Genomic DNA, 26,312 nt, shown 5'->3' on the forward strand with positions numbered 1-26,312 from the left:
GTGAATTAAAGGACATTTTACGGGGGTGATAAAAATACACATCCGAGAAATTTAAAATGGGGAAATTCAAAACTTATGGGAGACATCCAATTCTTCAGAGGGGGATTTCCCCCTCATCCTTCTTGGTAAGTCACACACTAATAGGAGTATACAATTAGAACGTACCTTGAAAAATACTAAAAGGTATACGGATAGGAGGTATATCCTTAAAACAAGGAAGAAATATAGTATGACACCTAAGAACGGAATAGAGAACAAAATGGCATGGATGGGAGTGTTGGTGGACAACGTCGGTTTATCCCAATATAACTGTAGCACAGTGCTGCTGTTCGAAACGTTTGCTTCATAATACAGAGAATGTGAAACAAAGCTTGATATTAGGATAAATGGTACTGCGTTTATATTTTTTATATTATGTTCTCTTTATAGGTCAGGTCATAGGTTCGGTTTCGTGAGCTAAGCTCTATGTACAACCTTTCCCCTCATACCTATTCCGAGCGTATCATATTGGTATACAACCTTCCCCCTCATACCTATTCCGGCTATCAAAAAGAAACCTGGTACACCCATTTCCTAACCTCTATAGTATGTTTCGAGATACATTTGGAATATCTGCTTTTAGCCGGGGACCCTCCAGAGGAGGTCAAATTTGATGGGAGGGATTTTTGAAGGGAATTTTCCTGAAATTATCCCGATTTTCCCTGTTTAGGTAAGTTTTATGGACGCCAACACATAACACCTCTGAAAAGCTTGTTTCATGTTGAAGAAAATTACCATGACTTTGTAATGAACAGTGTTGATGCAATAGCTAATTCACTGCGAGTCTATGATTTTCTTTATACTAACAGATTAATGGGCCCCAGTTACTTACTGCGTTGTCCATGGCACCTAATTTTTTGTGCATGAACATATCTTTGTTATGTTTATCGAACAGACTAGGTTTGATCGGATGTCCGGATGACACGTTCATGCCCGTTCCTTGTCAGCATATTGTCTATAATTTCAATATCTCATTATTTCTGGAAGTCATAGCTTCGATTTACTTGTACTTCACATAAAATGTTACATTTCAGTACACTGATGATTTGCTTCATCGTATTTATCCGTTAAGTATTTCATTTTGGTAGACATTGCATCCAGTATCATGCCCAGCAGTCTATCGTAATGCTCACTCTGCTAAAGATGGGCTAAATTTTCATATAATTTAACTTACCTGTTACTTCGAATTTTTAACAATAACTTCACTTATAAATTTTGTGCTTATTGTCGATTTTATTATATCATACAACATGTGATTACTTCTAAAATTTTTAAATTCTTATGCAACTCTTCGAATATACAACTTGTATAATTTCACTGTTTGTCCAGTTACCATAGATTTTTGAACTACATAAGCAAATAGCATCAAAATCTTACATTATATCCTAGACATTCTTGAACTTACTGTAAGTTTTAGTTACTGTCTCCATTTTCTAAAATAGCTAATTTTGTCAACTATTCCAGCAATATTTTATTGAGTAGGATTAGAATATATGATGAGCTAGTGTATATCCCAAAGTGTAATCGCAGACAAAATTTTGTATCTCTTTACCTTCCTACGTCCATTTCTCTTCATTTTCGATATTGAATCCTGTAAGTCAAAGCACACATATGTTAAAAAAATCTACTTAGCCAACCTTCATTCCCCCCTTAGGACATGTAGCTGTCAAAGCTTTGCTTTATTTACAGTCTAGAGTCCACAGAGAACATTTATGCAAAATTTTAAGGTTCTACGCTTTATAGCTTCGAAGATCTGCTAACGCCTTTATTATTATCATTATTATTATTATTATTATTATTATTATTATTATTATTATTATTATTATTATTATTATTATTAATTGATTTATTGATTTATTTAAAATGGTGGAGTTTAAGCATAACCTTTTCTTCCACCCACCCATTTACAGTTTTTTGCTTTTACAATCGGATCTCATAATATAGTTTTTTCTTTAACTACGAGAATAAAAAGAATATACACACTTAGGTAACGTTAAAGAGTTACAGACATGCAGAACGATACAAAGAAAATAAAACATGAAAAGTGAAAATGAAACTTATTACATATAAAATAAACACTAAAATAACCAAGTGACAATGCTGAAGGCATATTAAACTATACAAGGAGAGAGAAACAAAGAAATCAATCTCGATTATATGTAACATAAAATATATTCCTTTGATTGACTATGTATAGATAAAATGATGCACATACTTAAGTGATTGTGTATAATATATACGTACATATACACATATGTATCAGAAAGGAATAGAAAAGAAAATTATTATTATTATTATTATTATTATTATTATTATTATTATTATTATTATTATTATTATTATTATTATTATTATTCCAAATGTAGTTTAACATTAAAACGAGGGATCGAGCGTCTTCATTTTGCTCTTGGAAATGAAACACCATCCAATAGGATCAGATACAATTGGTACTTCGAATTCCAGCCTAGTTGCACACATCGCAGTGATGAATTTCGTGAAGTTCGTCTGTTCACGTTTGTTATTACTAGTAATGATGATGTGAATTAAACGATTGAGAGAAATCGGCATGTACACAATAAGACAATATTATACGATAACATTCACCATCCTTACACATTAACATGAAAGCAATCAGTTGAACATACGAAAACTTTCAAGCCCTTGAATCCCATACAATTTGATCGAAGCTCAAAAACAGGCTCGTGTCAATTGGTGTAACAAATGCTCAAACGTTCAACCGAGATATGTAAAATTTGGTATACTACATCGCTACAGCGAATGGAACTTGAATCTTTTAATACAAACAAACCGGAACTTAGACAGCAATCCACTGTTTGCGTGTTTCAAACTGAACCGAAATCAACAAAAATCGTTCATTTCAGGAATGCTGCCAAGCAAATGATTGCTTGTTTCTTCGGGTATACGAGACGTGTGGCGACCACAGCGTTTCAAGATTGAAGAACTGTACATGCTGAATGATAGACAACATCAATGAATTGCGTAGAATAAACAAAAATTGTCACATCATTCTTCATCACGACAAACTTACCACACTATTGACTTTTTTAAAGTAAGAATATCGAATTGATGACAAGTTGTCCGTACTCAACTGATGAAGCATCCAATGACTTCCTTTTGTTCCTACACATGAAAAACAAAATAGGTAGTATTCAATGTGTGTCGCCTGAAGCAATTGTTGACACATTCCAAAAAGCAGTTTTTGAGATATTTCTTAGAGAAAACGAATAAAGTTATACAAACAATCAAAGATAATTTAAACATAGAAAGATCTATTCTTCCAAATTTTATAATATTGGAACGACTAGCGTCACTGTAGAAATTGCAGAATTTTTTCTAGAAGCCCTCGTAGCTTCGGGTATGTGGCGAACGACAAAATATATATATATATATATATATATATATATATATATTCAAGCCCCTCCGCATCCCGTCTTAGGAATTGTATTTCTAAAAACCACTTCTGATCTACAACCTAGAGTGAAAGGAGAACCTTTCTACAAAATTTCAAGGTTTTATGAGTGAGTGAATCAGTCAGTGAATTTACATAGGTTAAGCTATTCTAAAAGTAACTGCAATAAAAATATTTAAAAGTATATGCAATTTTCATTATACAGTATTAATAATTTCATTTTAAGATAAATTAATTATAAAGGAAACTTTTGTTCGCAGTTTGGAAAGGCGTGACAAGGAAGTTTATTATCATCTCAAATTGCAAACTTCCTGCTCATTACTAATTTATTAGTACTTCAATAACATGTCTATTCTTTATCTAATACCAAATGTTCTTGAAACAAACAGGTTTTCGATGTAATTGAATCTGAAACTTAATTGCAATGTAATGGCTAAATTCAATGTGAAGTCATTTAATCATGTTACCAATGAAAGGGTTGACTTGCACCAATCAAGTATCGAATGAAAATGAAAGATGCCAGGTAGACCTATAGCTTAATTAAAGAGAATTAGAAGGCAAGTATCTCTATCATTATAAGAATGATTTAATCACTGACAAAGCATTCGCGGCTAATTGAGAAGTTTCCGTACATCAAGGCAATTTTTAAAATTGACTTAAGAGTTGTTCACTTGATACCATTCATCAATGCTTTATTCTTCACCTCCCTTGTTTACCTACCGCTATACCTCCCATCACGTACATCAGATTACAATTTATTCCAACTTATTTTAATTATTTCTATATTGTTTCTTTCTCTCTTACTGCAGTATTTTCAACACTTTTACATTGGTTTCTTGTTCACCTTTGCATTATACCACTTGACCTAAGCGCCATACCATTTGAGTTAAAATTGCATTGCTAGATTTACAATCTGAGGGAAAAAATTGAACGAATGCTTAATTTACACAGCAATATGTTTTGTGATGATACTCGGGACATATTGGGCGGTTAGCTAAATTAATATTTGCAAGTACTTCAGAGTTGCTGTTCTTGTATATTCACTGCCGGACATTAAAAATGCAACATCAAGAAGAAGAAGAAGAAGAAGAGGTAACTTAAGGTACAAGTATGAAATGATTATACTACCGCTCTTTGCGATCTGTGAGAGTGCCGTGTGAGCCAAGCAGAATTCAATGATCAGTAGCGTGTGTAATATATGCCTGTAACATATTGCCATAACTCATCAACTGCAGCTGAGAGAGATCTGTGGTGTACAATCAAGGACTAGCCGTATTCAGTCGGCAAAAGATCAGATGATAACGCCACTTCAGGAAACAGTTTAACATCGTACATATTCAAGAAGTATATAAAATGTTGCATGCTACATGCGGTTGTGCGTTATCATGTTGGAAAGTATCTTCATATACGACTTGTAGTAAAACGACCACAACCGAGATCAACATATCATCAATATACGGTTAGCATGTAAAAAAATCTGTTAATAGACACGAGTGACCATAGAATTCAGTGGCATCCTCCACACTATAACTCCCAGTGCAGGACCGTTATGATGATATATAATGCAGATGTCACCCAGCTCACTTAGCTCAAGACACGGATACGGCCATCTCGATGCTGAAGACAGAAGGAGAATTCATCTGAGAGGAGGAAGTCGAGCTAGTTGAACTACGTTTGCTGTATCATTGAAGCTTCACACCTTATGTTGAGCAGCAAAAGAAACCTACAATAATGGATGCTGTGCAAATGTGACCCGTCCTGCCTGATGACTTTGAAGTGTTCATAGTAATACTGGTTGCTGTGTAGCAGTCCCAAATCGTTCAGCAGTGTTTTGGATGTGGCTGTCTGATCAGCATATATATATATATCTCCTCTTGGTCCGTGATATGACGTGGCATGTCGTTATGTATTGCCCTCCTAGATCCATCAATTTGTGCGTGCCATTGGCTCCAGCAATGCATGTGGTTCTTCAGCCTTAATCTGAGGTAGACAAAATCGGAATTTGGGTTCCAAGGACCTTTGAAAAAGGATGGATTGTATCGCATTGTAGTCATACCAAAGGATTCGGTATCTTGCGATGCCAGGATGCCTCCTGGCATCAAAAAAGGAATAGTTTGCTTTGAGGTTTAGGAGTAGATATGTATGTACGGGAATTCATCCAGCAGTATCTATAACAATTAGATGAGTTTCGGCCCATTACGCTAATGGGTGTACCCCATTACGTTTCTTCGTAAGGAGTTAATAGTAGCATCCTGAAACTTGAAAAAAGCAATTACTATTTATATTACAATCATAAATACGTATGAAGTAACAAGGACCAACTTCATATTCAATGAGGGAAATCTGAGTTTCATTACTCGTAGTTTAGGTTTAATTTTCAGTAATTTCAGTTTTCCATTTACATTAATACAATATTTTCTTTAAATTACGCAAAAAAAGCACTGAAACAATTTTATTTGTCGAGAAGTTATTGAAAAGAACCTTGTAGATAATTGAAGGCTATTCCAGAGTTTATACTCTAGATTTTTCTTAAAAAATTCTAAGGAAAAAGCTGTTTAAATATTGCGGTATTAAAATTTATTTAACAAATTTCCAGACAACACTTTACACTAGAATCTTAACAATTTATCATCAACAAAACGACAGTGGCAATGAAAGTGGAAGAAAGTAGCCCAGGCTTAATTTTAAAGGCATCATCCCGATATTCTCCTAGTGAAACTGAGAATGAAAAAACTCACTTAAGATGACCGACCAGCGGATTCGTACCCGGGACTTTTAGAAGCCTAACTATTTACTTTATTCAATAGACATAGACTTATTGAAAATAGAAGAAAAAATCAATTTTTGATGCCACATAACTCCACTTCTTTGCCGTACGCAAAGGGAGGAGTCTCTGGGTTGTAACCACGCTTGAACAAGATGTGAAAAAATAAACATTTCCATCTGCACTCATGTCCAAAATGATTGTTGATATTATAACTGTCTTCTTGTAAGAATATAATTTGATAATGATTTTGCATTGTACTTTTAATACTGATACAATATGTATAATCGGGAAATGTATATTTGTGGTAAATTTCGGGGGAAAAGAATTATAAATACGAAAATTAAAATGAGTAAAACAAAATGTTGGTAAATGGACAAGAAAGTTTTATTTTCGTTTTATTGTTCTTAGTTACTGCTCTTTTGACATGAAATTTGCCACATACGTGTCTTTGCCAATTATACTCATACTAACATTATAAGAAATACCGGACGAATTTGTTATCAAATTATATTCCTACAACAACATATTTATAGACATGCGACAGTAATTTTGGACACAAGTGTACATATAAACTGAAACGATATCAACTGGGAAATTATGAATACACAACTGTTCAGCTTAAAATAATTGGTACATATTCTAGAAATGAAATTGAACACATTTTCTTAATATTTCAAGTATCTCATTCTTTTGTGGTGTGGAGCTTGTGTACCTTCTCTTATTTAAGCTGAATTTGGTCGAATCCGATATACCTGTATATTTATTCAGTTTTGAAGAACTATTAACATGTTCATGCTAATAGAGTAATAACAACAATAATAAAACGCTTTTGACACCGTTTTATTGTGAAGCTATCAAAGATATGCAAAGGAAAAGTGGAGACATCTATAATCTTCTTCATACGGAACCATCTTCAATGAGGTTTTTTTTTTATCGTATAGTAAAGAACATTACCTTGTTTGTTTCCTTTCGTATATATTTCCGTGATCATGTTGTAGAAAGCATCATACCGTAAAACTGCAGACAGGATGAAGACAGCAATAATAATAATAATAATAATAATAATAATAATAATAATAATAATAATAATAATAATAATAATAATAATAATAATAATATAATCAAATTTTCTTCCGACATGGTCATTTTAATATGTGGCCGACATAATCAGCTTCCGACATAATCAGCTTCTCATTACTTTTGAATTGATTCTGTTGCTTTCCTTTTCTTTCTTATGAAAAAAAATATCATTATTGTTATTTACATTTAAATGTTTCAAATTTGTGTGTTTATGTGAGAATGACTTCGTCGATAGTTTTTATTGATTGTGATAAATTGTGGTTAAGCCTTGCCAAGCGGTGTTTAAAGTCTTACGGACGAGGTCTAATTATATTAAGGAATAGTCTATATATAACGTTTGCAATTGAATTATGAATGTTCCATGGAAAATATTGTGAAATTTTGTAGATTCTCTTTGATCAATTGAGGAAATTTTAACAAAAACTAAGTATAAACAATAGGCCTTACATAAATTATATGAATATGATCATTTATCGTTTTTTTTTTTGTTTTTTTTTTTTTACGAAAATATTTCGAGACAACCAAGAAGCAGAAAACAACATAGAACTTGTGAGATGTGATAATGTCCAAGCATAAGCTAGAGAGAATTGACGAGTATTTAATATGCACAAGGAGGACCTAATCCACTCAAACAAGAGCATTGCTAGACTGCGAGAAGACACCAAGAATGAGACTATGATCTATAGCAAAAAGATCAAGATTGCTTATAATGGGAAAGAGTTTAGCAAAGGGAACAAATGGTTCAAGTTTAAAACGTTCTATCTTGATTTCGAAGACGAGCAAGCCGAAGGGAGTCATGATCTCAATGATGCTGACAATGTGCAATATTGCACAAATGTGTAGAGGAAAAACAAGAGTGATTATAGTAGTTTGGTTAGTGAATTCCAACCAGCAGAGACGCAGATTGAGTTTAATGATGACGAAGTCAAGGAACGAACGAAGAAGTGCATCAGACTCCTCCCAAATTGGACTGGACTTGGTCTACAACTTCTTCATAAAGCGAATTGACTCGCTACATAATAAGTTGATGGAGGTGATTTGTAAGGCAATCAATGAACCGAGACAATTGACGCAGGACTATACTTGAAAAAATGTGTATGACCTTTAAGGTGGCACTCACCACAAAGCAACAGGAAATGCTACTGAAAAATCGCCTATCAACTCCTATCCTATACAAAAGCTAATCAATAAAATCATAACCATATTTGGGAAATTTTGGTAATGGCAGCAAAGCATTCTTAAGCAACCAGATGGATATGCACCGCCACTATCAAGGAGCAAAAGAGCAAGCCCTCTTCAACAATCATCTAAAAGAGACAGTTATTTACATCTCGGATCGACATTCGGAAAGCTCATGGCTCTGTACAACATGCACATCTTAGAGAGTATCTTGACGACTGAACATGTTTCGTTTCTGTTTATAAGAAAGAATTGTATGTATGTAACCAACAATATATATTCGTTTTGAGAGCTTACATAACAGGAGATGATACAGATGTTCCTCTTTGTGATTTATGAATTTCACTCATTTATTTTCATTTAGACATTTTGCGTAATTTTGTAATCCTCGAGCAAAGAAGAGTATTTCAGCTAATAGAACATAAGACAACTGTTGAAAATGAAAATTGTGAAAACAATTGTAGTCTCAGGTTATGAGTTAATCCACAAAAGGCGAAAGAACATGTTCTCAACTGCTGAAATATAGGAATCAACTACATAGTACCCACAATAATGCGTTCATATCTCACTATAAAGATAGTGTGTCCGGGAATATCTATAGAATTCAGTAAATGTCAAGATATCGTGTTAACGTGAGGGGTGCAGAATCTGCACTGCAGATATTAGAGAAGATGGAATACGACTGTCGATCTCCAAAGCAGGTCTAGAGTCCACCTTCTCTGGACACGTTACTGTGTGTTCCTGAAGATATTATTGAGTTTACGAGGCGATATTCTGGATTGTGGTGGAGGTTCCGTATTGCAACTCATCAAGTGTCTTTGGGTTGTACTCATAAATACATCCCTTAACCCAACTTTCTAATCATGAAGGGTTTGTTCTTGAAATGCATGCGGTTTATGTGTATACTACTGCCTTGTGTTCCGGCTGTTTACATAGCCAGAGAACCTCATGCCTTATTAGTAAGGAATATCACATCCAGAATACTCTTACCTTCTATGACAAGAACACTTTGAAACCAGAGGCAATATAGTACACATTATTCATAGTATCTTTCTCGGAACTCGTGAACAACGGGTACCTTGTATGGATGAATGTATTTGCAAAGAATCCGCTGTTACTTTACACATATTATAATTATTAATCTGATTTTAACCACACTGCCCATCTGTATGACTGTTTCAACCGCACGGAGACTTTTGGAACATTGTGTATTAGGAAAACTAAGTAAAATTGTAATGTTGGAGAAGTGTGAAGAAGAATCTTCTAATAATCCATCGATTAGAAGAGAGACAAAAGGAATTTCAGAACGAGACATATAATACCTTAGAGATAACTGAAGCAGAAAAGTTTTCAATGTGGATTTTATTTAATTTTCATTTACAATAATAAAACAATAAACATTTTGTACATTTGTGACACAGAGACGTTCATATTCGAAATTATCTATGATATATGACATAATAAATCCGTTAATTTACGTTTTCTGCATTTTTTACTCGTAATTCTATAAATATGGCTCTACGGATTTGCAATATTTTGAAATAAAAAAAAGCAAATAGATGTGCATTTTTAGACTAATTATATCACTATTTGATGGACATGTTCCGAGCTCGTGCAGTGTAGTCACTAATACTCTCATCTTTGGTGCTAGCGATTCTGGGTTCTATTGCCAATGGGACATCAGTAGAAAAAGTGTATCAACTTTTTCATGCCAGCCATCTTGAGTGAGATTTTACCTGGGTTTCTCTCATTCACACTAGGCAAATCCAAGAATGGTACCTAATTGTAAGTCCAGATATTTTCTTCTTTCTCCCTTCCCTGGATAGTGTTTTCGCCCTCATTCGTGACGAGCTTAAGAACATAGATGCCAGTAATGCCCATAAATATGCATAAATAAATAAAATAAAATAAAATAAAGTGATGGACATGTTTAATGTTTATGTCTCACTTCTGATACTAACATATATGTTAACATATATATTCTGATACTAACGTATATATATATATATATATATATATATATATATATATATATATATATATATATATATATATATATATATATATATATATATATATATATATATATATATGCTCTTTATACCAATGGATAGACCTCATTGTGCTGAGCAAACTCATACGCTCAAATGGAGGCGCAAATCCAAAAAATTTTGTTGGGAGAGGTATAAGCTTTGGAAGAAGGTCCAGTGCTACAAGCCACTACGTATATGTAGTATTGGACGGGTATTATTCTGCACTCGAAAATACGATAAGTAATTTTAAATTATACTTCCACCTATATTTTCAGAAAAAATGATAGATTGTTTCTATAAGAGAAAGAGTACAGATGAAGTATAAGATCAAATTTTCATGCTACATCGTTTCTCTCTTAAACAAGTTTAGTTTTATTGAGAAAGTGTACAAATGATGTTGAGTTAGGAAGTCTTTTGGGGGAGTATAGATCGGGTGGACGCCCCGTGGGTGTCCCCCTGGGTGAGTGTAAATTTTCGCACAGTGTTCGAGAAAATCGCGAAAATTTTTTTATGGCACTAAAAAGTATTGCAGTTCGTTGCCAATAATTTTTGATAGTTAACAGCGTCCCACACACTACCAAATATTAATACTTTTCATTTGCAACTCTATTCCAAAACCTATCCTTCTAAAATCTGTCTTTTCCCAAAACTTTACCAAATTCCTTCTTTCTTATTTCTTTTAAATGTTTTTGTCCCGTTTCTGTAAATTATTCTTCCCTTTCGTACTCTATCCTCTTTTTCTTTCTAGTAGATGTCGCTTTAACTTCTAGTACAAACGACACTAACATCTTATTCTGGTAACACAAACTTTAATAAAAATTCAACGTCTCATTAAGCTATTGATAGCTTTTAAATTATATAATAATAATAATAATAATAATAATAATAATAATAATAATAATAATAATAATAATAATAATAATAATAATAATAATAGTGAGTGGAGGAAGGAAATGAAAAAGAAAAGTAAAATTTCATAAAATCTAGATCTAGACGACGAAAGCGAATATCGAACACCTAATGTACGTAAGTGCATTATGGTTATTATTACATGCATCAGTTACAATTGTATACCCCATCACTTATAAATAACACGTTTATACATCTGTGAATATCTACGCTGTATGTGTTTGCGTACGTAAGTTGTTTTCTTTTCGAAACCCATTGTCTGTGACGATCCGCATTGATACTGTAAAAATATTTTAGAAAAGCAAGATTTGCGAGTAAAGAAAATGTTACTTGTATTTTTATCTGTTATTTTCTTTATGATAAAATAGTGTCAACAAAATGACGAATTATTCTTTGAATATTTCCATAATCATGAAAGCGTTGATAAATAAAGTTCCAATGATAATAATCGGATATTAGTGAAAAAAATTACACGGCTAAAAGAGCGAATCGTTATTATTGCATGCGTTTCTTAGTATGAGTAAATAGATCATGCCGAAAAATAAAATATATGTTCACAGCTCGCTGATAAAAATGCGTGAGCGAAAGTTAAACATATTATAACAACGAAAGTTTATAGGAGATATTTCCTCTTTCATTAGAATACCGCATTCTAACAGCATAAAATCTAAGTCAACACAGCAGATTGACATTAATGAAGTATGGTAATGTATTGTGAAATTCCCTATTAAGATTATATCTAAATATCAATTACAACTGAGATACCTCTAATTAGATTAAATGATTCGTTAACAAAGTAGTATTACAGTACGGAAGCAAAACATGCCACTAGCTCTGCTAAAATCTTGCTTAGTTTTAGTATTAACTTTCCCCAGAATTTGCTATGTGTATATTGCTGAAAGTAGCTTTAGATGTGTTTATAACTGAAAATTAGCAATATAAAATGGCTGAAGCTTCAACAACTTCTCATTGCCTTCATCAGACACCAAGAGGCATGTTCTAATCATATGTCTTTTAAAATGCCTCAAAGCGAAAGAGGGCCACAGGTATTTATTTTAAACATTTAAATTGTATCCTTAGAATATATACCTTAAAATGTAACTGAAGACAGCAATGAATACTAAATTGCCGTACCTGTAATACAAGGTACTTTTAATTAGTGATGTGAGTTGGAAAATTTTCCGTTATATTTTTCCGGCAAATTTTCCGTTCTAAAAAAAATATCAGCAATCAAGTAACAATTCCTCAGCAATCATAAAATTGGTTGAATTCATGTACAGAAATATATATATATATATATATATATATATATATATATATATATATATATATATATATATATAAAGTGAAAGATCGTTTAAAGAATCTGAAAATTTCATGACAGACAATTTTCAGTACTATGTAGGAACAAGTTAAACAATTTTTCATGAATCGAAATATTTTCTGTCTTATATGGAAAAACTGAAGAACTTTTTATGAGTCTGAAAATTTTCATTATTTTGAAGCAAAAAGTAAAACAATTTTTTGTGAATCGGAAAGTTTCATTGCTCTGTAGAAACAAGTGAAAAGAATTTTAATAGATCTGAAAATTTTCACCACGATGTAGAAACAAATGGAAAAAAGCTTTTCATAAGCCGGACAGTTTTGGATATTATGTATAGTGATGTTAGGTAGAAAATTTTCCACTATATTTAACTGCACATTCAGCTACAAAATTGAATTTCTGTAAAGGAAAGTTAGTCAGCAACAAATTATAATTTTCCAATTAGCTTTCGGGAACCGGAAAATTTTCTAATATTTCAAGTTGGGAAGTAAAATTTTACACAGTGTTTCTCTCTCTCTCTTCATCTGCGAGCTCCTTCGTTGCTAAGCGGTTAGCATACGCGCCTTTGGCATGGAAGACCTGGCTTCGATTTCCAGAGGGGTTAATCAGTTGGTCCCGTCTTATATATTCCCGCTGCTGAAAGGGACGTTAAACTCAAAATCAAATCAACTCCTCACTGTGTGTGTGTATGTATGTGTGTATGCAAAGTGCAGAGAACATGAGTTAGTAGAGTACAAATATCCAATTCTATTATTTAAAATTTCAATTTATTAAAAGTCATGAATGTTTTCCGATTCATAAAAACATACTCCACTTATTCCTACATCGTTGTTTAGCCGTAAAATTTATTGGTAATAAATATTGTCTTAAAAAGTTTCATGAAGTGAAAATCTAACGATTCTTCATTTCAAGAATGTTTCAAAAACTTCAATGCGTTCTTCCCTCAGAATCCACCTTTGATCTTACAATATTAGATTTCGTCAGTTTAATACGCATAAGACGGTTTTCTCATAGCTTTACTACTTTTATAGATTTACATTCTGCAACATTTATAAATAAGTAGATATAATAGAGAGAGAGAGAAACACTATGTAAATTTTTACTTCCCAACTTAAAATATTAGAAAATTTTCTGGTTCCCGAAATCTAATTGGAAAATTATAATTTGTTGCTGTCTAATTTTCTTCTACAGGAATTGTATATCTCAACGTGCAGTTAAATATAGTGGAAAAATTTCCACCTAACATCACTATACATAATATCCAAAACTGTCCGGATTATAAAAAGTGTTTTCACTTGTTTCTACATCGTGATGAAAATTTTCCGATCTATAAAAATTCTTTTCACTTGTTTCTACAGAGCAATGAAAGTTTCCGATTCACAAAAAGTTGTTTTACTTTTTGCTTCATAATAATGAAAATTTTCCGACTCATAAAAAGTTCTTTAATTTTTCCATACGAGACAAAATATTTCGATTTATGAAACATTGTTTCACTTGTTCCTACATAGTACTGAAAATTGTCTGAGCCATGAAAATTTTCAGATTCTTTAAACGATCTTTCAATTTTTAACATTTCTATACATAAATTCGATCAATTTTATGAATACTGAGGAATTGTTACTTGATCATTGATATTTGTTAACGGAAAATTTTCCGGAAAAATATAGAAGAAAATTTTCAACCTCACATCACGGCTATACGACGATGTAGGAATAAGTGGAGTATGTTTTTATGAATCGGAAAATTTTCCCAAAAAATTTTCATCACTGCTTTTAATATACCTAAGTAGAAATGCTTGGTTCAGATTTTATGATTTATTCTCAGTTATAACTTACATAATATTTAGTTGCTTCCATTTCTCATGTTGGTTCGGAAACTTTACCGCGCTCCATTGCCAACCTAAATTAGTATACTTCTTTTTGGCTCAGTCATTGGTTGTCTATGACAGAAGTTAAAGTCTCAGCTGTTTAAGTTGAAACCATTAGGTCAAATTTTCTTATATCTTGTGTATTCCTTTCCGTATTATGTTGTAAAGTTTCTCATATTCTATTTGGGATGTTGGTTGTCGTTATTAATATTAATATTCTCTTCTTTGTTTCATTAGACGGCGTGTTCCTCCGAAGATACTTCTTTCTCTTTATTGTTGTAGTACTTTCTATCTCCACAACTGTATCCATCAGAATTTCTGTATCTTGTTAGCTTCTGTAATAGCCTTAACTTCTTCAAGTCGACAATTCCAATTGAAATACATCATGCTGCTCTTGAAGAATCTTTATTTGAAACGTTCCTTTCATCTTACAAAATTTCTTCTTTCTGATTCCATTTTTAGTCGCAGTTTACATCTTTCTATGATCATTCCTGTGTTAAATATGTTAATAACCATGTAGTTTTGAATCCCAAATTTTCTGCTAGCCATGAAGTAGTTAACTGCTCTTGCTCCTCCAATTGATGGTCACAATACCATTTTTCTATGGTCTTTCTTTCTTGAAGAAGAAATCTATATTATAAAATTGAAAGTGACTATGTTTGTGACTCAATCTCTTAAACCGTCCGACCGAACTCGATCAAATTTTTAATGTAGATGCGGTTCTAGCCTGGGAGTGTTTTTAGCTATTTACTTTGGCAGTAAAACTTAGGGAGGGGGAGGAGAGGCACATAGAAAAAATAAATAAAACTTAGTAACTCTTGAACCACCTGACCGATCATGATCAAATTTTCAATGTAGATGAGGTTCAAGACTGGGTTGACTTTATCATTTCACTTTAATGCAGCAACATAGGGGAGGGGGAGATATGTGTAAAAAGAATAAAAATAAAAGTGACTGTCTTTGTGACTTCATCACCCTTTAACCACAGGACCGATCTTAATCAAATTTTCAGAATGGATGAAGTTCGGACCTGGAGTGGTTTTTATCATATCACTTTGACGGTGCAACGTAGGGGAGGGGGATGCGGATATATATATATATATATATATATATATATATATATATATATAGTGTGTGTGTGTGTGTGTGTGTGTGTGTAAAAAATAAAAATGAAAGTGACTGTCTATGTGACTTCACTCTTAAAGCACCTGACCGATCTCGATCAAATTTTCAACATAGGTGAGGTTCGGGCCTGGAATGATATTTATCTATTCACTTTGACGATAGAACTTAGTGGAGGAGGCACGAGGGGGAGATATATAAAAATAAATAAAACTTAATAGCTCATGAACCACCGGACCGACCTCGATCAAATTTTCAACCTAGATGAAATTCGAACATGAGATGATTTTTATCGTATCACTTTGACGGTGTATCTTAAAGGAGGGGAAAGACGGTTACAAATGATCGAAAATTACCAATATCAGTGTCGAATTCATACTTTTCGGGGTCGCTGAGATGAACAATGACACTTCTGATGCTGTGTCCCGCAACATGGTTAGGAGAGGGTATAGGCCTATATAAAAATCATCGAAAATGATCAATATCAAAGAGCGCTTGAGTAGTAATAAAAAGTGACTAATATTTTTTCTTAAATTAATCCAGGGAAGCGGGTAATTGATGCTAGTTTATAATATACATTTTATTGACTTAGGCGAATTCTACTAAAATATTTCCACATTCATCAAGTATACCATAGCCGAAATTTGCTATCGATTTTTCGCTTGTCTGTTGTTGCCAGGCACGTAGCCAAGGGGTGGGTCCGGGGGGTCCGGACCCCCGCCTTCGAAACCAGAAATGAAAAAATTAAGGGAGGATGAAACAAAAATAATTTCTTGAAATTTCTAGAAAAGTTACAGAATTCTCAGGATTTCTGCTACTAGTCATGGAATTTTCAAGCTTTCGAAAACATAGTGCCGTTCTGTAATAGTATGGACATTTTTTATCATTATTGTTCGTTATCGCTTCTCTGCAGTATCAAACATATTATTTGAGAAACAGTTCTCTATTGCTCCTTTAACTTGTCATTTGGAAGGCAGTAGTTGACGTAATAATAAAAATAAAATGTTATGTGGAAAATTGAAAAGTACGCAGATATTGTAAAATATTTTACAATACATTATTGAATATATGCTTTTTACAGTAGTGGATATGTACTTTATTGAATATGTACTTTTTACAATAGAGGATATGTACTTTTTATAATAGTTGAGGTCATAATGAAAGGAAAATTGTTATATTTAAATGAACAGAGGAAGGAACGTAGTTACTGTAAAAAAATTTCAATACCTTTTAATATCCTTTTACTCGATATTTCTTCATAGTTTCTTATTAAAATACTTACTAACATATTTTCATTTTATTGTTCTAACAAACCAATATACGTTGCCAGTAAAATTGTTTAGAATGATCGAGCCCCTGAGGTGATAACCAGAGTATTTCATGTCACGCCCCCCCATTACGAAATCCTGGCTACGTGCCTGCATGATAATTTTTAGATAATTAAACTCTAATTAATTCCTAGAATTCTTCCACTTCATCTCATGTTTCTGAAGCACTTGTAGTTTGTCTCCTTAGGAGAGTCCTTGATAACAAATTTTACTACTCTACTAGTGATACAACCATTGCTCTTTGGTTTGTCGTTTATAAAAAATCTAACCTCGCAAGCTTCCAAATTCTGATTTTAACATTGCCCCCATATTCGATTACCTTATCTTGTTTTTTCTCTTTACTTCACTTATTTCGATACAGTTTATCTTCTCTAGATCATCTTTCATCTCCTGGAATCTTGATTCTGATGAGAGAAATCTCACATTATACTAGTAAGGATGAATTTAAATAGCAATCAAGTCCCTAATTCCAGGTATTCCAGGTACCTTCTGCCTGCATTTGATTCTGAACATTATTTTTTCCAGTTACAATTTAGCTTCCGGAGGATTACGTTAATGTATTTTGGTCCTGTCATGATTGATGAAAAATTGGCCAATAACATCGTTTATCTATTTTCCCTCTTGTCCTCCTATCATTAGTGAATCTGTAAGGTTCACCGTGGAGTTTCCAGTCAATATTACTTAGAGGTACGAGTATAAAGGATGCTTCAGAACTATGGGGACTAACTTTCATCTCTATAAACCCATGTCTGACAATAACTAGTTCAGGAGTTACATGCTTCCAAAATCATGACATAATGAACTTTCGTGCTGATTATTGCCAAAATATGTACCTATTAGGTATTCGTAATCTGATTTAGTCAAAAACAAACATATGAAATTTACAGTGGCAGCTCCTGTCAACTCTGGAAAATAAATATGGGCGTAAATGAGCATGAATGGAACCACTGGATTACTATTACAAGAAACAGTTATTTGTTTGAGATATGTTGATATCTTACATAGCCAACGCTTTAACTTCTTATTTTTCAAATGTTTTTCTTTGGATAGATCAGGTTACGAGTTTATGATGGGTACGTATTTTAGCAATATCCCATGATTATCGAAAGCCTGTGGCTCCTGAAATATGCATTGCCGTACATGGGTTGATAGGGACTTTTTGTATTGTTCTAATTTGTAGGGTCACCTCCAGAAGTTTGTTTCCATAGTTCTGACACATATATAAGATTGCTGGCATTTTGTCCAACTTTATTTTTTTTAATGTCATTAAGTAAGATGCATGTTACTTTTCGATTTGATCTTTTTATATCATGACGCTGGAGCACACGAAGGGCTTTGACTAAGCGAAGAGTTCCATGGTTGATTGATTTATACGGTTACTTTTTGGAAAATTGGAGCTTTTGTATATGTGCAATGAACAAAGTTCAATTTTTTTATAGTTTTATGTAAAAACTCAAAATCCTTAAAGGTATGTTAACGTACGAAGGACATTCTGAAAATAAGTTTTGTCTTTTTTTTTTATCACAGGAAAGCTTTACAAAGTTTACAAAACATTGCCACAACAAAATACAACCTTTCCTCAAGTCATGACGAGGGAAGCGAGAGTAGAGGAGCAATGACGCATGCATAGAATCCCGAAGAATAGAATAAGCGGGAAGCCGGCGTTCCTGAGCGTCTGAACTCAATCAAGTATAATATATAACAAAAAGACGTGTGATAGAAACGTGGTCATAAATAGAAGTACGTTCTTTCGAGCGCTATGAATAGGTGCGTGGGACTAGTGTTTCAGATATTTAATGACACTTACAGAGCATCTATGGAGGCGACGACATATCCGTCAAGTGGTTGGGCGCTCGTGTACAACGTGCAATGAAGGAAGGCAAAGTATGCAAGATGAAGACCAATCTGGGCGTCCCTCCACATCCACCACCTCAATAAAACTCAATAAAGTACAGGAAATTGTATTAGCCAATAAGCATGTAACCGTGGCTGATGTAACATGCATATTGGATCTTGGACATCCTCAAGTCCATGACATTATTTACGATTTGTTAAGTCATTCAAAAGTGTCACCAAGGTAGGTGTCGAGAGACCTCACCTGGGAAGAAACCTCGAACACCTGATGCAGTATGAGCGCGGGGACAATGACTTTATATTCAGAATCATCACAGTCGATAAGACCTGGGTGTACAACTTATTCCAGATACCAGGGTCACCTCAATGACATAGAAACATCTAAGCTCATCCTTTACGAAAATGTTCAAAGTGTCGCAATCAGCGAGGGACAATTATGCTGATAGTATTCTGGAACGTGAAGGGTATCATATTGCTTGATTTTCTCACTGTAGGACTAGTCAATGTGGCACACTCTGGCCATACACTAAACAAAATGAAATCTCCCTTTCGACACAAGAAATCAGGGTTCTTGAATCTAGGGGTTTGTTCTTGGACGACAATGCAAGGCTCCACACAGCAAGAGACACTTCGGAACACATTCGTAGTATAGAATGGGAAATATTGAATAACCCGGTGCACAGCACCAATGTTTCCACATCAGACTTTTACCTTGTCTATGTGTTGAAGTCAGAAAAATCGGAACATCACTTACGAAACAACGAAGAAGTGCAAGAGGCTATAAAGGAATTCCTCAAATATCTCTGCACCGTTTTTATTTTCAGGAGAATTTGTTGAAGTTGATTTCATGGTGCAACAATTGATGGTGACTATAAGACAAAAATAGCCAAAAGATTGTATTTTGTTATGACATTGTATTTTCCTGTTTGTAACAAAATTTCCCTGTGAAAGAGAATGACGAAATTTATTTCTGGAATGTGGAGTTTCGTTCATGAGCAACGAATCAAACAATTAGGAACTAAAATCATGAAAAATATTCTCTAAACAAATTCCTATATTATTTGCTACATAGTGAAAGTATTTGTTAGATGTTTACATCCCCTACAAATAAACTAACAAACGCATCTGGCTCGTGGTGTAAGTGTTAATGAATAACAAAAGAACTAGTTGTTCCTATGTCTAACATACTTTTTATTAGTTAAATCAATTAACATACCTTTTTCTTTTAGTTCAGCTACCGTAACTTCTCCATAACTGCATACACTTTCACCAAAAGGAAGGCGATATACTTTACTTCTTGCTGTCATGACAGAAATCGAGTTAATAAGAAAAGCAGGAACAACTTCTTAATGGCCACTCTGGAAAAAGTTCTCGATGTACTTGCATGCTGTTCATACCTTTCTGTAATTAATACAACATGAAATGATGAACAGGAACTTCAAGCTACATATGAAGAAATTCTTCAAGAAAACAATAACCAATATCTTATACAAATCATTCAGCAGTGTTAATTTAGGGAAGAAAATATTCCTATTATGAGCTGTATTGTCAGATAAATATTCTCTAACTATTGAAGATGATTTGTAATTTTTCATAATATGTGTTAAAAAGTTTACAATATTATTAATCTTTAACGAAAAAATGATAAAAATGAGACATATACTGTACTAATTGATTAATCTCATTCAACTGAATATAATGATACGGGTGAATATAAATTCTCATACATATTTTCAAGAAAATAGAGAAAAACTAGTTAATTACGTATTTTGTAAAAATAAAAATTGATAATTTGTCATAAACACACCACCTACTAACATGATACTGATACACTGAAGTATATACTAACTAACCATTTCATTAAGACGATAGGATAACATTATGCATAATAGTTAATGAGATATAGCATAAAATTATGATTAATAGTTAAATTTTAATTTTTACTAAACTACTACGCAAATGTTGTCTGAAGATATGATATTTATGAAGGCTTAGATCAAATTGATCTCAACAAAATGTCGTTCTTAAGGATCAATTGTCATAAGTATTTTTTTTTTTTTTTTTTTTTTTTAGAAAATCGAGAAAAACTAATTTTTATGGAATTAAAATAAAATGTATTAGGTTCGTTATCAGTCTGATGAAGCTTTTAGTCTTTGTTAATCTGAAATGGATCATTTATTATTTAAGAACTATCAAGGGAAGCACGGTGGCTCAGTGAAGAGCGCTTATCTCTGGTGCGTAGGGGTCGCTGGTTCGATCCCCGGCCAATTAAGTTTGAGATGGACAATATCGTATTCGTTGGTTTTTCTCGGGTGCTCCTGTTTCCTCCTACATTTTCATTCTACCAATTCTTCCATCGTCATCATCCATTTGCCTTAATCATCCGTCTTCCTTAGCCTAACAGACATTCGTGGGATGTTAAGTAGGCAGAAACAACTGTTAATGGGGACAGTTATGACTCAATGGGAAAGCGTTCCGTTAACGTTATTCACGTTAGACTAAAACCGAAGGGACGCTAGATTAAAACCGAAATACCGGTGCTGTATAGTACTATTAACTAGTAGTTTGTAAGTATTCCTCCTGACAGTGACATACATGCTTGTTCTAATAAGACCCTCTGCTGCTCTTTTAGTATTTCTTCTCTTAATGGTTAAATGCTAAAGAAAGCGTTTCACAAAAGAATTATAATAAAGATATGGGAGCAATACCGGATTAGCCACGTTGGCTTCATTAAGTTAAGGAATTCAGAGCATAGGAGAAAAGACGGAAGTGCTAAAGACGTTATTAAGAGGAGGAGGTATTAAGACATATAGAAAAGGAGGAGAAACGTTGTTTAGGTGTATAAGGAAGAAAAAAGAAAAGAAGGGAAAGCAATATAGAGTAGGGATGGTACCGAGACCGAGACGGACTTTTATATATCGAGACGAGACCGAGACCGAGACGGACTTTTACATACCGAGACGAGACCGAGACCGAGACGTACTTCTATAAACCGAGACTAGACCGAGACGAGACCATGGTCAGTCTCGAAAGTCTCGGTCTCGTCTCGAATATTGATAGTTATTTTGCCTTTACTCAAAATTTGTTTCGTTGCTGTATGAGATAATATGGGAAGGGTTGACTAATGTACAGTGTCGTATTTAGGGTGTAGGTATCGGGCTCAAGCCCCTCCCGAAATAAATTTGTAATCATTTTTTCGCATTGCATCAACAACACAAATGTTTCTTACCCGTTCCTCAAGCCTCTCCCGAAACAAAATCCACTGCTGTTGTATATAATCTTCTCTTTCTCTCTCTCTCTATGATAAATTGAACGGTTGTTAGATAGGTAGACAGATAGACGTACTAATATATATACGGTATATCGGTATATAGGGTGGCCCATTTTAATCTTTCCACGGAAATATCTCGATAACGGTTGAACATAAATGAACTGAAATAAGAAATGCCATGGGGCAGATCGAATGGAGATGTCATGGTGCCCCCCAGGGCCGCTCTTCAAGGGGGTCCGGGTCCCAACTTTAAAGTTGTATTTTCTCAAATTGCACTATGTAAGGTATTACCTATTTCTAATTTAGATATTAAATAAAACCATAATACCACATACATTATTCAGTATAATAAAGGACAATACAGTATCACTAACATCAACATTTTGGAGATCTCTAATAACTCAAATAGCATAGACGGTGCAATGCGCATCATTTGTATCTTAGCGTCAAATACTATGATCATGGTGTAATGTATTTTGAATGAAGGAAGGAACAAAGTTACAAGAAATGAAAAATTTAACTTTTTCTAAAGACTTTACTTCGAAAACGTACTGATATATCACGTCTCATCATGTAGATGCTTCCAAAAGACTTAAGTGATCATAACGTCATTTACAAGAATTGTTATTTCAAACCGTTTCAGAGATACCAAACACATGGATAGTGATTGTTTTATTGCTTAAAATAACGCATTTGTGTTAAGTTTTTATAATGATTGTTGTTTTAGTTTACTTCTATAACATTACAACAATAGTTTTTGGTTGTTTTAATTACAAGTTGTAGTTCCATTATTTTAAGCAGTGTTGCCAACTTAAATAAATTGCTAAATATTATTCTAAATATAGTACAAACAACGTAACTAAGCTGCAAAATATTTTAATAACTCGTAATTTGCTTTCTGGTGCAAGAATGGTTTCAAAAGACGACGTTTATCATAGTCTTTGGGCTATTTATAATGTTAATGTCAAAGTTTTCGTTCCAGCAATAGATGTAAATGCAAATTGTAACTGAAATTAAATGTAGCTTATAACTTTTCAGTAACATTAATTGTTCCCCTAAGCTTTAGGTCTGATGTACACAAAACAATGCTTAATTAAAAGTTCTAAATACACCCTAGTTACATTTCACTTGTTTTAGTTTGACCACCGACCACCTCAAACTCGATCCATACCATATAGCTATATGCAAGTATTCAAGGACTTACAGTTAGTAATACACATTGTGTTGATTTTTGGTTTGGTTTGTTTTAGTTTAACGTCCCATGATTATGCTAGGGCGTCTAAAGGAGACGTGGAGCTAATGATTATAATGGAATCCGAACCACTTCGGACGTTGAACTGTATCCCCACCGGAAATCGAATTCCGGACCACGCGAACCGAAGTCAAGCGTACTAGCCGCTAGACCAAATGGAGGTCCTCACATTGTGTTGATTTAAATCATTGAGTCAGTGTTGCCAGATTCGAAGATCAAAAAGTAGCGTGTCTGTGCACCAAAAGTAGCAGATTTGAACTATTTGTAGGCCAAATATATACAGTAGAAATGAATTATTTGACAAGTAATGACTAGTACTAATTGAATAATTTTTAACATGGGCTGGAAAATGTGCTGGACATATTGCAAGAAATTATGATCGATGAACAAAAACAATTCTAGACAGGATACCACGAGATAAAAACAGCCTAGGAAACGTCCTTATACAAGAAGGTTTGACGAAATCAAGAACAACTGGGGAGTAACCTGAGAAAGAATTGCTCAAGATAGATAGTTATGGAGAAGACTTGGAAAAGCCTTCATCCGGCAGTGGATTGACAATGGTTGATTATGATTATGGCTATGATTTTATTATATCTGGACCTTACAGGTAAACTAAACCAAGTCATAATTTCGTAATTTTACAAGAGAAGCGAAAAACCAGTTCCTTAAGTAAGACATATAGTACTGTTTTCAAACTATACTAAGTAGTTACAAAATAATAGCATGCTTTTAGACTTACATTGTTACACCACTAGAAAGAACATAGTCTATTAAAAAAGTATTCTTAACTCAATTTCGACCAATGGGGCAGCGGTGGCTCAGTGGTAGAGCGTTCACCTCTGGTGCTAGGAGTCTCGGGTTCAAACCTGCTCCCGCCAAGTGAACTTTGTGGTGGACAAACACCGTGTGCGTGGGTTCTCTCGGGGTTCTCCCGTTTCCTCCCACTTCCTTCATTCCACCATTTCTTTCATTACTCATCATCACCGTCTCCTTTAGCCTAACCGGCATAATCGTGGGACGTAAAACTCAAAAATATCATTTTCATTTTTAATTTTGACCAAAAATGACTTAGCATAGTCTACCTCTAAAGTTTATGTATATGTATAACTTTTACTAGGTAAGGTAGGGTAAAAACATATTCAAAATTTAACGAAATTCATACAGCGAAAAACAAATGTGATCCTTCATATTGCAGCAATACTACGAAAATTAATACAAAAGAAAACTAGAAAGTTAAGAATCACTTGTTTTGCCGGGACAGAGAAAATAGATACATATAGCTCGAATTACCTATATACTTACATAATATGTATGTTCATGTTTCGCAAGTAATTTTCAAGCAATATAAAATTTCAGCGTAATAAACGCATGATTAGTTTTCTCGAATAAAGATCACATGCACTGCTGAGAAAAATGAAAGGAAATCTTTGAGTTTTACGTCCCACGGATATGCCAGTTAGGCTAAAGGAGACGGTGATGATGAGTAATGAATGAAATGGTGGAATAAAGAAAGTGGGAGGAAACGGGAGAACCCCGAGGAAACCTACACACACTGTGTTTGTCCACCACAAAGTTCACTTGCCGGAGGTTGGGATCAAACCAGGGACCCCAAGCACCAGAGGTGAACGCTTTACCACTGAGCCACCGCGGCCCCATGCGCTGCTGAGAACTCAGGAATAAGCTTAATCTATGTTACGGCACTGGATATATGTTTATATAATACATTACGACCTTATAAACTTGTATAAGAAACTGAATGTACTTAAAGAGAGACGCGAACTATACGAAACATAAGACTTTGAATCTAACTTGTTTGGTGATCCAACCCGAGACCACAGATAGCAAAGATGAGTGCAGTAGCTCCCACCGTAAGGTTAAGGAAGTGCCTGCTTTAAAGTGTCAATTAAACACTGAGATGTGAAACGGCAATAAAGCAATTGATCAATTTGAAACAAAATATATGGTATATTAATTTACTCTATTTGTTAAGATAATGAACGTTATATTCTGTTTTTAAAATAGCAATCAAAGCAGAGTGTTTTGTATAATAACAAAGAAATTGTAAAATTTCAATTTCGGTACGATTAAATACATTCGTACTGCTATGTGTTACGTTAGGAGATATTGAACAATTCTAATTCAAAGGAAGTAAATAAACTACTGTATAGTACTGGACTTAATTTAATAGAGTTTAATTGTATAGGCAGTACTGAGGCTATTTGAGACAAAGTCTATTACTGAAAGTGAAATATGAGTTACTATTAGGGTTTTATCCCAGGTATGATATACCCACTGATGATTGAACCCGGAACACACGCATGGAAAGCATTAGCGCTAGCAAATTAGCTACGAAGAAGTACATCATACCATAATTCTTTCAATAATGAAGGCAAAGTAAGAACCGGAAAGGATAGACTGTACGATAATAATACTTTCACAATTTTAATTTCATACTATTTATTTCGAGACTTTCGAGACGAGACTCGAGACGAGACCGAGACTTGGCCTTCGAGACCGAGACCGAGATCGAGACAAGCATCTGTTGACCGAGACGAGACCGAGACCGAGACGGCGATTTTTGACACGAGACGAGATCGAGACCGAGACCGCTACTTATCAACCGAGACGAGACCGAGACTGTACAAAGTCTCGTCTCGTCTCGTCTCGATACCATCCCTAATATAGAGGAGGAAGAAGAAGGAGTTATCTATGAAGTGAAATGTAGTGAGTGTGACATGAAATACATAGGGGAGACGGGAAAAAGGCTCATGGACAGATTGAAACAACATAAAGATGATGTTCGAATGAAAATAGAAAATAATGCTATTTACAAACATGTGAAAGAAACGGGACA

Source organism: Thermobia domestica, chromosome 2, assembly GCF_964235325.1.
Source record: "Thermobia domestica chromosome 2, izTheDome1.hap1.1, whole genome shotgun sequence".
Taxonomy (NCBI): domain Eukaryota; kingdom Metazoa; phylum Arthropoda; class Insecta; order Zygentoma; family Lepismatidae; genus Thermobia; species Thermobia domestica.